At 47.2% G+C, this 12,381-nt stretch overlaps 1 protein-coding gene across 1 annotated transcript in view; it reads left to right on the top strand.

Moving 5' to 3' along the window:
• The window catches only part of GAB2 (GRB2 associated binding protein 2), a 187,056-nt gene that overhangs the window by 129,574 nt on the left and 45,101 nt on the right, over nucleotides 1–12,381 (top strand). The window lies entirely within an intron of this gene.

Genomic DNA, 12,381 nt, shown 5'->3' with positions numbered 1-12,381 from the left:
GGAATATTGGCGAAATGAGCCATAGCGCTGGCCCCAGGGGTATGTTTTTGACACTTTAGTCAAAATTGGCCTGGATGTAGTGCATGGATGTAATCATGGGGTCCCTATTTTGTTCCACTGGCCTATGTTTCTGTTTTTATGCCAGTACCATGCTGTTTTGGTTACTACTGCACACTAGTGTGTGTTTTGAAATCAGGTGTTGTGATGCCTCCAGCTTTTTACATTGTGCTCAGAATTGCTTTGACTGTTTAGAGTCTTCTGTGCTTCCGTATGAATTTTCTTTTTCTGGTTCTGTAAGAATTTCATTTGCATTTTGATGTGGATTGTATTGAATCTGTAGATTGTTTGGATAGTGTGGACATTTTAATAATGTTAATTCTTCCAAACAATTAATGTAGAATACCCCCCCCTTTTTTTAAAGGTTTATTTATTTACTTGAGAGGCAGAGTTACAGAGAGAGAGAGAGAAAGAGAGAGGGAAGTCCTCCATCTACTGGTTCATTCTCCAAATGGCCACAATGGTGGGAGCTGGACTGATCTGAAGCCAGGTGCTTCTTCTAGGTCTCTCATATGGGGACAGGGTCCCAAGCACTTTGGCCATCTCCTACTGCTTTCCCAGGCCATCAGCAGGGAGCTGGATCAGAAGTAGAGCAGCCAGGACCCATATGGGATGCTGGTGCTTCAGGCCAGGGCACTAACTTGCTGCGCCACAGCACCGGCCACTGTGAATAGGATTGCTCTTAAAAATTTCTTTCTCAGTGAGTTCATCATTGGTGGATAAAAATGCTACTAATTTTTTTAAAGATTTATTTATTGGGGCCAGCGCTGTGGCACAGCGGGTTAATGCCCTGGCCTGAAGTGCTGGCATCCCATATGGGCGCCGGTTCTAGTCCCGGCTGCTCCTCTTTGATCCAGCTCTCTGCTATGGCCTGAGATAGCAGTAGAGGATGGCCCGACTCCTTGGGCCCCTGTGCACATGTGGGAGACCTGGAGGAGGCTCCTGGCTTCTGGCTTCAGATGTGGCCATTTGGGGAGTGAACCATCGGATGGAAGACCTCTCTCTCTCTGTCTCTGCCTCTCTGTGTAACTCTGTCTTTCAAATAATAAATAAATAAAAGAAAATCTTTTTAAAAAAAAGAAGATTATTTATTTGAAGGCAGAGTTACAGAGAGGCAGAGAGAGAGAGGTCTTCCACCTGCTGGGTTCACGCCTCAGATGACTGCAGCGGCTGGAGCTGCACTGGTTCACTGCCAGGAACCAGGAGCTTTTTCCAGGTTTCCCACATTGGGGCAGGGGTCGTCCTTCACTGCTTTCCCAGGCTGTAGCAGAGAACCGAATTGGAAGTGGAGCAGCCGGGATTCGAACCAGCGCCCATATGGGGTGCCAGCACTGCAGGGGGCAGCTTTACCCTCTACATCACAGCCCCTTCTACTAGTCTTTTAAGTGGAGTCCAGATTTTTCTATGTATTCCATCGTGTCATCTGCGAACAGAGATCATTTGACTTCCTCCTTTCTTATTTTTAAGACTTTTGTTTCCTCTCATGCCTTTCCCAGGCTGTAGCAGAGAACCGAATTGGAAGTAGAGCAGCCGGGACTTGAACCAGCACCCATATGGGGGGGGGGGGGGGGTGCCAGCACTGCAGGGGGCAGCTTTACCCTCTACATCACGGCCCCTTCTACTAGTCTTTTGAGTGGAGTCTTTAGATTTTTCTATGTATTCCATCGTGTCATCTATGAAAGAGATCATTTGACTTCCTCCTTTCTTATTTTTAAGACTTTTGTTTCCTCTCATGCCTAATAGCTATGACTAAAAACTTCTAGTACTACGTTGAATGAAGAGCAGTGATAGGTGCCGGCGCCGCGGCTCACTAGGCTAATCCTCCGCCTAGCGGCGCCGGCACACCGGGCTCTAGTCCCGGTCGGGGTGCCGGATTCTTTCCCGGTTGCCCCTCTTCTAGGCCAGCTCTCTGCTGTGGCCCGGGAAGGCAGTGGAGGATGGCCCAAATGCTTGGGCCCTGCACCCCATGGGAGACCAGGAAAAGCACCTGGCTCCTGCCTTCGGATCAGCACGGTGCGCTGGCCGCAGCGCGCTGGCCACGGCGGCCATTGGAGGGTGAACCAACGGCAAAAGGAAGACCTCTCTCTCTCTCTCTCGCTCTCTCTCTCTCACTCTCACTATCCACTCTGCCTGTAAAAAAAAAAAAAAAAAAAAAAAAAGGAGCAGTGATAATAGACATCCATATTTGGTTCCAGATCCTGGAGGAAATGCTGTCAGCTTTTTCCCATTCAATATGATGTTGGCCATGTGTTTGTTATATATAGCCTTTACCACATTGAGGTATATTCCATCTATACCTAATTGGTTCAGGGGTTTTATCATGAACAGATGTTGAATTTTTCTTTTTTTTTTTTTTTTTTTTAAGATTGATTTACTTGTTTGAAAGGCAGAGATACATAGAGAGAAGGGGAGAGAGGGATGGAGAGAATGAGAGGTACATAGAGAAAGGCCAGTGCTGTGGCGTAGCAGGTAAAGCCACTGCCTGCAGTGCTGGCATCCCATATGGGCGCCTGTTCAAGTCCTAGCTGAAAATGGTGGTGACAGTGCCCAACCCATGTTTATTGATTGGTGGATGTTGGCCCTTCCCTGAATCCTAGGATATATCTGGATCATGTGAGTGATCTTTTTGATGTGCTGTTGAATTCAGTTCGCTAGTATTTTTTGGAGAATTGTGGCATCTATGTCCATCAGGTTGTTGGTTTGTAGATTTCTTTGTTATGTCCTCATCCAGTTTCAGAATCAAGGTAATGTTGAGCAGCCTACCCTGACCTGCTATGATGTACTCCTTTGCAAATCCTTAAGAAAAAAAGAAAAAGACAAACAGTCCCTCTTCAAAAATTATTTTAAAAAATGGGGGGCAGGTATTTACCCTACTGGTTAAAAGGGCCACAGTCTATATTAGAGTTCTTGTGTTCAAGTTCTACTTCCATGCCTGATTCTAGCTTTCTGCAGTGATGGCTCAAGTAGTTCAGTCCCTACCACTCACATGGGAGAGCTGAACTGAGTTCGCAGCTCCTGACTTTGGCCCAGAGCAGCGGAGCCCACAGTCTCCAGTGTCCTACAGAAAGAGGAAAAGTGGGCAGTGCAGGGGCTGGAGGCCATCATGAGCTGGAAGGACAGGAGCAGTGTGGGAGTGAGAGAGTGGAAAGGTTGGGTGGAAGGCTACATGCAGAGTAAAAAGTCTCTTTTTTTTTTTTTTAAGATTTATTTATTTGAATGACAGAGCTCAATCTTCCAACTGCTGGCTCAGTCTCCAAATGCCTACAACAGCCAGGTGCCATGAGCTTCATGGGTCTTCCACATGGATGGCAGAAACTGCAGTACTTGGTTCATCTGTGGCTTCCCAGGAACATTAGCAGGAAGCTGAATTGGAAGCAGAGTAGCTAGTACCTGAAACAGGCATCCCAAAAGGCAGTTTGGTCCCCTGTACCACAGCACCCACCCCTGCATTTTTGTTTCACACTGGCCTCTATGAATTATATAGCCTATTGTGCTTGGACTAGATGTTCTACCCTAAGGATTCTATGATTTTATCTTCCTTGGGAAAGGATAATGAGCACCCTTCTAAGTACTGTGGCATAATCTTTGATTACTGTGTGGAATTTCCTGTTTTCCCAAAATCTTTGTCATTTATAGGCTTCATGAATTTTATTTTTGTTTTTCCCCTTCATTTTATTCCTGATGAAGAATAATGTGTGCTAACTGAAAAGGAGGAACATATGAATTAAAAGGCAGGGGAAATAATTCTGCTAACCCACCGGGCTCAAAACTTTCATAAATAAGAGAAATGAGCCCAAGAAATCCCTCAATTTAAAAAAGAAAAAAAGTTTATTATTTTCATCTACATGAAAGGCAGAATGATGGAGAAAGAGATAAACCGTCTGCTGGTTCACTTGGCAAATGCCTCCAACAGCCAGATCTGTGCCAGGCCTAAGCCAAGACTGGACCGCCAGCCAGTTCTCTCATATGGGTGGCAGCCATCATCTGCCACCTTTCAGAAAGTATTAGCAGGAAGCTGGATCAGAAGCTCAAACCAGGACTTAGATTGGCATTCTGACATGGGACATGGGCAGCCCAAGTGACAGCATAATCCACTGTGCCACAGTGCCTGCCCCTAAGTACCTCTGCCTTTTAGAAAATTGACTGGATGGGAAAGCAAAAATTAAACGTGCTTGTCGAGTTTTTTATTCTTGAGATGTAACAAAAATTACTCTCTATGCAAATAGTCATATCTTTTTTTTTTTCCTAAAGATTTTATTTATTTGAGAGGTAGAGTTACTGACAGTGAGAGGAAGAGACAGACAGAAAGGTCTTCCTTCTGTTGGTTCACTCCCCAGATGGCCACAACGGCCGGAGCAGTGCCAATCAGGAGCCAGGAGCTAGGAGCTTCTTCCAGGTCTCCCATGTGGGTGCAGAGGCCCAAGCACTTGGGCCATCTTCTATTGCTCTCCCAGGCCACAGCAGAGAGCTGGATTGGAAGAGGAGCAACTGGGACTAGAACCTGGCGCCCATATGGGATGCCGGTACCACAGGCGGAGGATTAACCTACTGCGCCACGGCCCCAGTCGTATATTTTTTTAAAAAGTATGTATTTAAAAGATACTGCCTGAATCCTATTGTTTCAACGTAGGACTTTCAGTGCAAGGAAAATGTGAAAACCACTTTTGCTTTCTTTGGTAGGAAGAATCTTTGTTTCATTCACACATTATACAGTCACCTGTCCGTTCAGCAAACCTTTATTGAGCACTCATTTTGTGCCAGGCCTTGTCATGTCCCATGAAGTTACAAAGATGATCAACAGGATTCCAGTGCTTAGATGTCCTAGCCTGTTGGAGGAGACAGACATGTGGCCATCTGGTCACAAAAGACCATAGGAAGAGTCACCAAGGATGACAGTAGTTCATGCACCACTGGCCCAGTGGAGGAAGTGGGGGAATGGCAGGTGTTAAGGGGCCAATAAATAACCAAGTGAATGTTTTGTCAGTGGCTTTGTCTGTTAAAGGACGTATTCCCATATTATATCCTAGCCTTAATGTAGCAGCCTTTAGCTGCTGCTGCTTTTTTCTTAGGGGATTATTTTATTAGATGTCCAGTGGTTTAATTACCAGATCAGGGATATTAGTTGTCTGTTACAGAATTTTTTGGGTTCTTGGTGAAATCTTTTCTGATGAAGACAACAGGCTTTTCCTCTCAAAGGAGGATCTAGGATGTTAAAAGAATCATCGTGGGTTATGCTTTACTTTAGTGGCTTTCTTAAAAGTGGATTATGTCCATAAAACCTTCACTTAAGGAATCGGAGCCTAATCACCCAGCTGGTGTTTTTTTTCCACCTGAGAGGTGGGGTCTGAGGACAGTCTGGGAGTTAACATTTGACTGTCTGCTTTCACTTAAAAGCCTATTTCATTTAACCACCTTATCAACTTTATTGCCATTCTTCAAATAAGGAGACTGAGTACTTCTTGCTTGCCTAATATTTAAGCTTTACAGGACCAAAGGCAATCTGTCCACCTGCTCCCCTCCTGGGCTGGGTCCAAAGAGGCTGTGTGACTCAGACAGCCCCAGAGATGCTTCTTAATGCCATGCTACTCTCCTTAGATATGAGTGCCATCACCTGGGTCATAGTGTCAGCACCTTAGGTGAAGAGCACCTATGCCTAATCGCTAGGCTAGACGGGAGAAAAAACAGCAGCTATGCTTTGAGCACATTGCCTGGGTTTTGATCCAAGAACACAGAGTTAGAAAATGATGGAGCCAAGATTTTAGTCTAACCCTGGTCTGACTTTGCATTATAATGTGCTGTCTCTTGGTCTCTGTCCTCCTGGAATACAAACATCTGCTTGAACCAAGGCCATGTGTTTTTCCCCTTGAACACTAAGGATTGGACCGGGAGTACTCCCTGTCCCCTTCTAACCAGGGTTCCTATGGTGGCTCAGGTTTCCACTCCTCACCAACCCTTACTGCTCAAGACCTTGGGCTGGAATATTCCTAATTCAGTAACTTCTCCAGTCATGTTCTATTGATGGGTCTGTAAGCACGGGAGTAAGGATATCTAAGTTCAATTCATCACTCTGGTTCCATAAGCAAGTCACCTGAGCAGAGCCCGTTTCCTGTATAGAATGGGGATGATTTCTGTTCTTACCTAATACTTGAGCTATGGCATGGGTGGCTCAAACAGATTGTAGGCCCACTAGCAGCAGCCAAGTTGCACAGCTCCAGTGGGCTCCCCACGCTGCATTCTGTATAGACATACCCCTGAAGTTGTTCAGTCCCGTAACCTGCTTGCTGTGTGGTCCTGTTAGAGATCTCTTCGTGGGAGCTTTCTTCAAGCACATAGTCCCTGTTTCTTTGTTTTCTTTCTTTCCTTTGGAGAGTTGTGCCAGGAGCCCCTCAGAAAACTCCTGTTTTTCACTTTGAGCTGGAAGCAGCTTTGTGGCAGATGGAGTCTGTCTTTTTTTTTTTTTTTTTTTTTTTTAAATCCTTCTTACCACCCCCAGATTCTTATTTCTACTGCCACCCGCCAGTTCCTTACGTATTCCAGCCAAAAACGCCTGGGATGAAACCTTGCAGGATCCAGAGCAGCCCCAGAGAGAAGCAACATAAGGCTGGAGGAGGCAGCGCCCTCCTCATTGGGAACTCTTTCTCAGAGAAAGCCAGGGATGCTGCAAAGAAGAAAAAGCGGTTCCAAGAACAAGGCTCACGAAGATGTGGCGTCACATGCGAGGGGTTTGGTCCTGTGGGTTTGTTCTCTGTGTGCGGTGGTACACCAACAAAGCAAGAACTCACCCTCCTCTGAGAAGCTCAGTGGCCTCCAATCCTCAGAGGGAGGAAGCGGAGCTGCCCTGAGCCATGTTTATGAGCAGGCGGGCCTGGCCCTCACATTTGTGGCCCAGTCGTGGGCAGCTGTCCCTGACCAGATGTACCACACACAAAAAGAACCAGCTCTGAGCTGCATGAATTATTCATGGGCCCAGGAGTCATCCAGTGTTAGGAAAGCCCTCGCCGCTTTTGCTTTTGAATCCTCAAAGCTGAGGACCTTTCCTTCCCTTTCATGCCCTCCCTCCTCCGTGTATTCAGAAGTGATTCCAAAGCCGGCACAGCCACCATCACGTGGACCCTGCAGAGCAGGCTAGTAATGCCAGCTCAAGTCCCAGCCCTACAATTTATTTGTTGTATGATGTTGAAGAAGTTATGCTAATGCTTTGAGGCTTTTCCCATCTGTAAAATGTAGATGCTGCCGCCCTGCAGAGTTGTTGTGAGGGTTTCATCGTTCCTAGTTAAGCCAGGGAATGAACAGTTTCGCAGTGAGCAGGAGCTGCTCGGGCACTGTCTCCCATGCGGTGATTGTGGTGCTGATGGTAATTTTTAAATCAGCCAGACAAGACGAACTGAAGATGACTTCAATACCTGTTTGCTTTTCACAGTCTAGACGAAGCATATGCAGTCTCATTTGAGTATCAGGAAACAAAATGAGATGGGCAGAGGCTGCTAGTGCGAGTCCTTTTGCACAGTTAAGGAAATGAAGGTCAAAAGGCTCCAAGTGGCAGAGCCAGAAAGTGGGGTGGCTGTGTCTCGACTCGGGGCCGTCAGCTCCATTCTAGGGCTGTGTGCTCTGCTGCTTTTTCTTCATCCTCAGCTCCTCTGCACAGACCTGTTTTCCCAGGCTGCTTCCTTCCTAAACCACAGAGTAGCCGACAGGCGGGCGAGAGGCACAAAGGTCATCAATCACTACGACCTGACTGTTTGGAAAGTGAAGTGATGCCTGTACATTAACACAAACCTCTGAGGGCTGAAGTAGCATGATAACATGATCTCATTAGAGGAACCAGCAACTGCTGTGAGCTCAGAGAGTCTAGCTCACCAGGACCCTGTTTTGTAACTCAGGAAGGTTTTGAAACAAGGCCAGAGCCGCCTTTGTCTCCTCTCTACTGTGTGAGTTGCTTCTCTTCTTGAATTGCTTGGCAGGAATTTCACAGTAGCCACGTGGCTCATTCTATGGATTGGAGAGTTCCCTTAGTTCTAACCAACTGTTCTTTCTCTCTCCCCTACCTTTTCTCTACTAAAAAAAAAAAAAAAAAAAAAAAATGGTGAGGCTGCCCCCTTTAAATATATTGTAAATATTTAAACTTTTAGTAATCCTTGAGTTTCCCAAGAAACTCAACAACAGAATTATTTTAAGTCCTGGGTCCCATCTGGGGTCAAATCATACCCAAAGGAATGCTTTTGCAGAAATCCTCAGCACCCAGTGGAGGAATGTTACTGAGGGGTCCTCAAACAGCTCCTTCCTCTCCAGAGAGAATGGCTGGTGCCTTAAAGGTCAAGACGTCCTGTTGCAGCTGGACTCCTGACAGCAGGGAGGGCGCTGGTGCAGCCAAGCCGTCCACTCAGATGCCCTCTGATGACCTTGGCCCTTTGCCCACTATGAAGAGAGAGTGGGCTTGCTGGGGAGAAGCAGGGAGTGGAGTAGGGTGGAGAGCAGAGAAGCCCTTCTCAGAGACCCCACCCTTTCTCTCTCCTCCTGCCTGGGAGGGCTTTTCCTCCCTTGTTCCCTGCCCCACCTTTTGAATTTGTTTTTTATAAACTGAGGTCAGATCTCCCAGCTCCTCTGGGACCCTTGCTGGAAGCTGAGAGTATCTGTGGGAGGCAAGACACAGCTTCTCCCCAGGCTGAGACACTTCTCTTGAGGAGCAGAGAGCAGAGTACAGACTGACCCAGGCCCCTGCCCAAAGGCGGAGGCTGCTGTCTGAATCACACGCCCTTCTTTCCACTCAGACAATGAAGAAAATAAACATCCAGACCAGTTTCTAGCCAGATCTGAAATCTTCATGCCTTTAAAAAAATTATTGTAAGAAACCCTGCGATATGAGGCCTTCCTCCCCGATCTTTTGCTTGTTGTTGATTTTGTTTATAGCTGGATCCCGTTCCCCCAGAGCAGACCTTGAGCTGGGACATGAACTCAATAAAATCCCAGCAGACCCTTCTGCATTGTTTTGGAACGGGCCGCAGCTCTGACCTTCAGGGAAGGCCAGACTGTCTCTGGTGGAGCAAAAGGAGACAGGGAGAAACCTGACTCTGTTCCTGTCATTCTAAGCCTTGATCCTTCTTCCTGCTTTCTCTTATACCAGACACTCCCCCTCACCTCCCCAACCAGCCAGCATAGATTAAGTCTAGTGTTACCTGCCAAGACTCACAGGCTGCTCGAGATGGGAGAGTCTCATCCCAACTCTTCAACTCCAGCAGCAGCTGTGAAGGGCTCCCAAATGTCTGTCTGTCTGTCTCTCTCTCTCTCTCTCTGATGTATTTATTTATTTGAAAGGCAGAGTTACACAGAGGCAGAGAGAGAGGTCTTCCATTTGCTGGTTCACTCCCCAAATGGTCACAATGTCTGGAGATGAGCCAATCCGAAGCCAGGAACTTCTGGGTCTCCCACATGGGTGCATGGACCCAAGGACTTGGGCCATCCTCTACTGCTTTCTCAGGCCATAACAGGGAGCTGGATCAGAAGTGCAGCAGCCAGGACTCAAACCAGCGCCCATATGGGATGCCGGCACTGTGGGCAATGGCTTTACCCCCCATGCACAGCATTGGCCCCCCAAATGTCTCTTGAGAGTTTCCCCACCCCAAGCCCTGCTTTGTTTGGTTCTTTGAGGACTTCTTGTTACCCCTAGTCATGGAAGAAAACAAATAAGTTGTTGAATTGGTCCCAGACAAGATTCCAAAGCCTAGTCAAAGTCTAATTTGGGGGTAGAGGTAGAACTAGAGCTTTGAAAATAGTGGTGAGGTCACCTTGCACCTCAAAAGATCTTGATTGTGACTGAACAGTCATGTATGGCTCTTCATAAGTCTGATTTCTGCAAAACCAGTAGATATGGCAGTGTCTCTTTTGGGTCTGAATTAAGAATCAAAGTCTCGGCTTTATATGTCAGCTTTGTTACTGGTTCAATGTGTAGATATCAGGGTTTTTTTTTTGTTTTTGAAGATTTTATTTATCTGTTTGAGAGGTAGAGTTACATATGGAGGGAGGGAGGGACAGAGAGAAGGGTCTTCCATCTGCTGGTTCACTCCCCAAATGGCCACAATGGCTGGAGCTGGGCTGATCTGAAGCCAGGAGCCAGGAACTTCTTCCATGTCTCCCATGTGAGTGCAGGGGCCCAATTACTTGGGCCATCTTCTACTGATTTCCCAGGCCATAACAGAGAGCTGAATCAGAAGAGGAGCAGCCCAAACAAACCAGCACCCATATGGGATGATGGTGCTGCAGGCGGAGGCTTAGCCCACTTGTCACAGCACCGGCCCCCGATATCAGTTTCTTAAACAGGAATCTAGAAGTGATTTTCAGCCGGCGCCGCGGCTCACTAGGCTAATCCTCCGCCTTGCGGCGCCGGCACACCAGGTTCTAGTCCCGGTCGAGGCACCAGATTCTGTCCCAGTTGCCCCTCTTCCAGGCCAGCTCTCTGCTGTGGCCAGGGAGTGCAGTGGAGGATGGCCCGAATACTTGGGCCCTGCACCCCATGGGAGACCAGGAGAAGCACCTGGCTCCTGCCATCGGGTCAGCGCGGTGCACGGGCCGCAGCACGCCAGCCGTGGCAGCCATTGGAGGGTGAACCAACGGCAAAGGAAGACCTTTCTCTCTCTCTCTCTCTCTCACTGTCCACTCTGCCTGTCAAAAAAAAAAAAAAAAAGTGATTTTCAAACCTTTTCTTTGCTGCAAAAAAAGCTTTTTGAGGGCCTGCACCGTGACGTGGAAGGTTAAGCCTCTTCCTGCAGTGCAGGCATCTCATATGGGTGCTGATGCGAGTCCTGGCTGCTCCACTTCCAATCCAGCTCCCCACTAATGAACATGGGAAAGCAACAGAAGATGGCACAAGTCCTTGGGCCCCTGCACCCACACTGAAGACCTGGATGAAACTCCTGGATTTGGCCTGGCCCAGCCCTAGTCATTGCGGCCATTTGGGGAATGAACCAGCAATAGAATATCTCGCTCACTCCTCCTCTCATCCTCCCTCCCTCTCTCTTCTATTTCTGCCTTTCAAATAAATAATAAATCTTTAAAAAAAACTTTATTATTTATGTATGTATGTATTTATAAGGCAGAGTATCAGTGTGGGGGAGCGAGAAAGATCTTCCATCTATTGGTTCACTCCCTGAGTGGCTGCAACTGCCATCTCTGGACCAAGGCCAACCAAGAGCTAGGAATTCCATCTGGGTCTCCAACATGAGTAGCAGGGGCCTAAGTACTTGGGCCATCTTCCATGCCTTCTAAGGTGTGTTAGCAGGAAGCTGCCTCAGAAGTGGAGCAGATGATTCAAACAAACACTCCCAATATGTCACAAGCAGCAACTTAACCCACTGCACCACAACACACCCATCCCTAAAACATTTTTAAAGCCCAGGTTTTTAACTAGATCTTACATGGAACACAGTGTATGAAACAGGTGAGAGGGAGCCACTTTGGATATTACAGGGGACATGGTCAAACTGAAAACTGGGGCTGCCCCTCCTCTCCCATGGTTGCTTGGGAAGCTGGAACACAGTGTGGAAACTCTGGTCTGCAGCAGACATTTCAAGACAGGGACAAACAGACCAGTGCTGAGCCATGAAGATTTTCTCATCAGTCATAGTACAATGGAAAACATGAGGAAAATATAGCTAATTTTCATAAAGCTAAATGAAATCGGATCTTAAAAACTTTCCTTTTTTCAGAGACTCTGTCTTTGTGTGTGCATGTATGGTGAAGAGTTGATGTGTGTGAATTTATAGTTATAGTAAGTAATAGTTTTCCCATACTTGACATTAAAATTGTTGACACCATATTCCATACAGATAAATAAGCAAAAAAAGCAGTGTTTAACCCATCCACAGAATAGAACAGTAGTGATCTTGGGGTTATGCTGGTGTCAGGAGTATCTGGTCCTCAGCCTCTGCCTCTGTGCTCATGGCCAGGTGCCTCTGACTCTGCCACCAAGTCCAGGCCCACTGTGTACCCCAGAATGAAGTCAGTGCTTTGGGATCCTTTGTCCCTTTGGCTCACTTCTGGCCCTGCCCTCAGGTGCTAGCTACAGTTAACCTGAGATTTTTGCCTAGTTTTCCTTTTCTTCAGTCTTTGCCCTGTTGACCTGCTGGGAGTTGCAAATTCCAGGATTGAAGTTGACCCTTAATCTATGTAGATCCTGGTATAGACAACAGTCTTCCCAGATGTGAAGCCAGTGGCGGGAGCCCCGCTGACCACAGGAAGACGTGAGTTGCCAGCGGTCTGTCTGCCTGGATTTCTGGAGAAAATCTGCTTCTGCTTCCCCTGAACGTGCTTCCTCCTCTTCCTAGACTCTGC

This window comes from Oryctolagus cuniculus, chromosome 1, assembly GCF_964237555.1.
Source record: "Oryctolagus cuniculus chromosome 1, mOryCun1.1, whole genome shotgun sequence".
NCBI classification, from domain to species: domain Eukaryota; kingdom Metazoa; phylum Chordata; class Mammalia; order Lagomorpha; family Leporidae; genus Oryctolagus; species Oryctolagus cuniculus.
The sequence above is the reverse complement of the archived record's forward strand: the minus strand, read 5'-3'. Positions and strand labels throughout refer to the sequence as shown.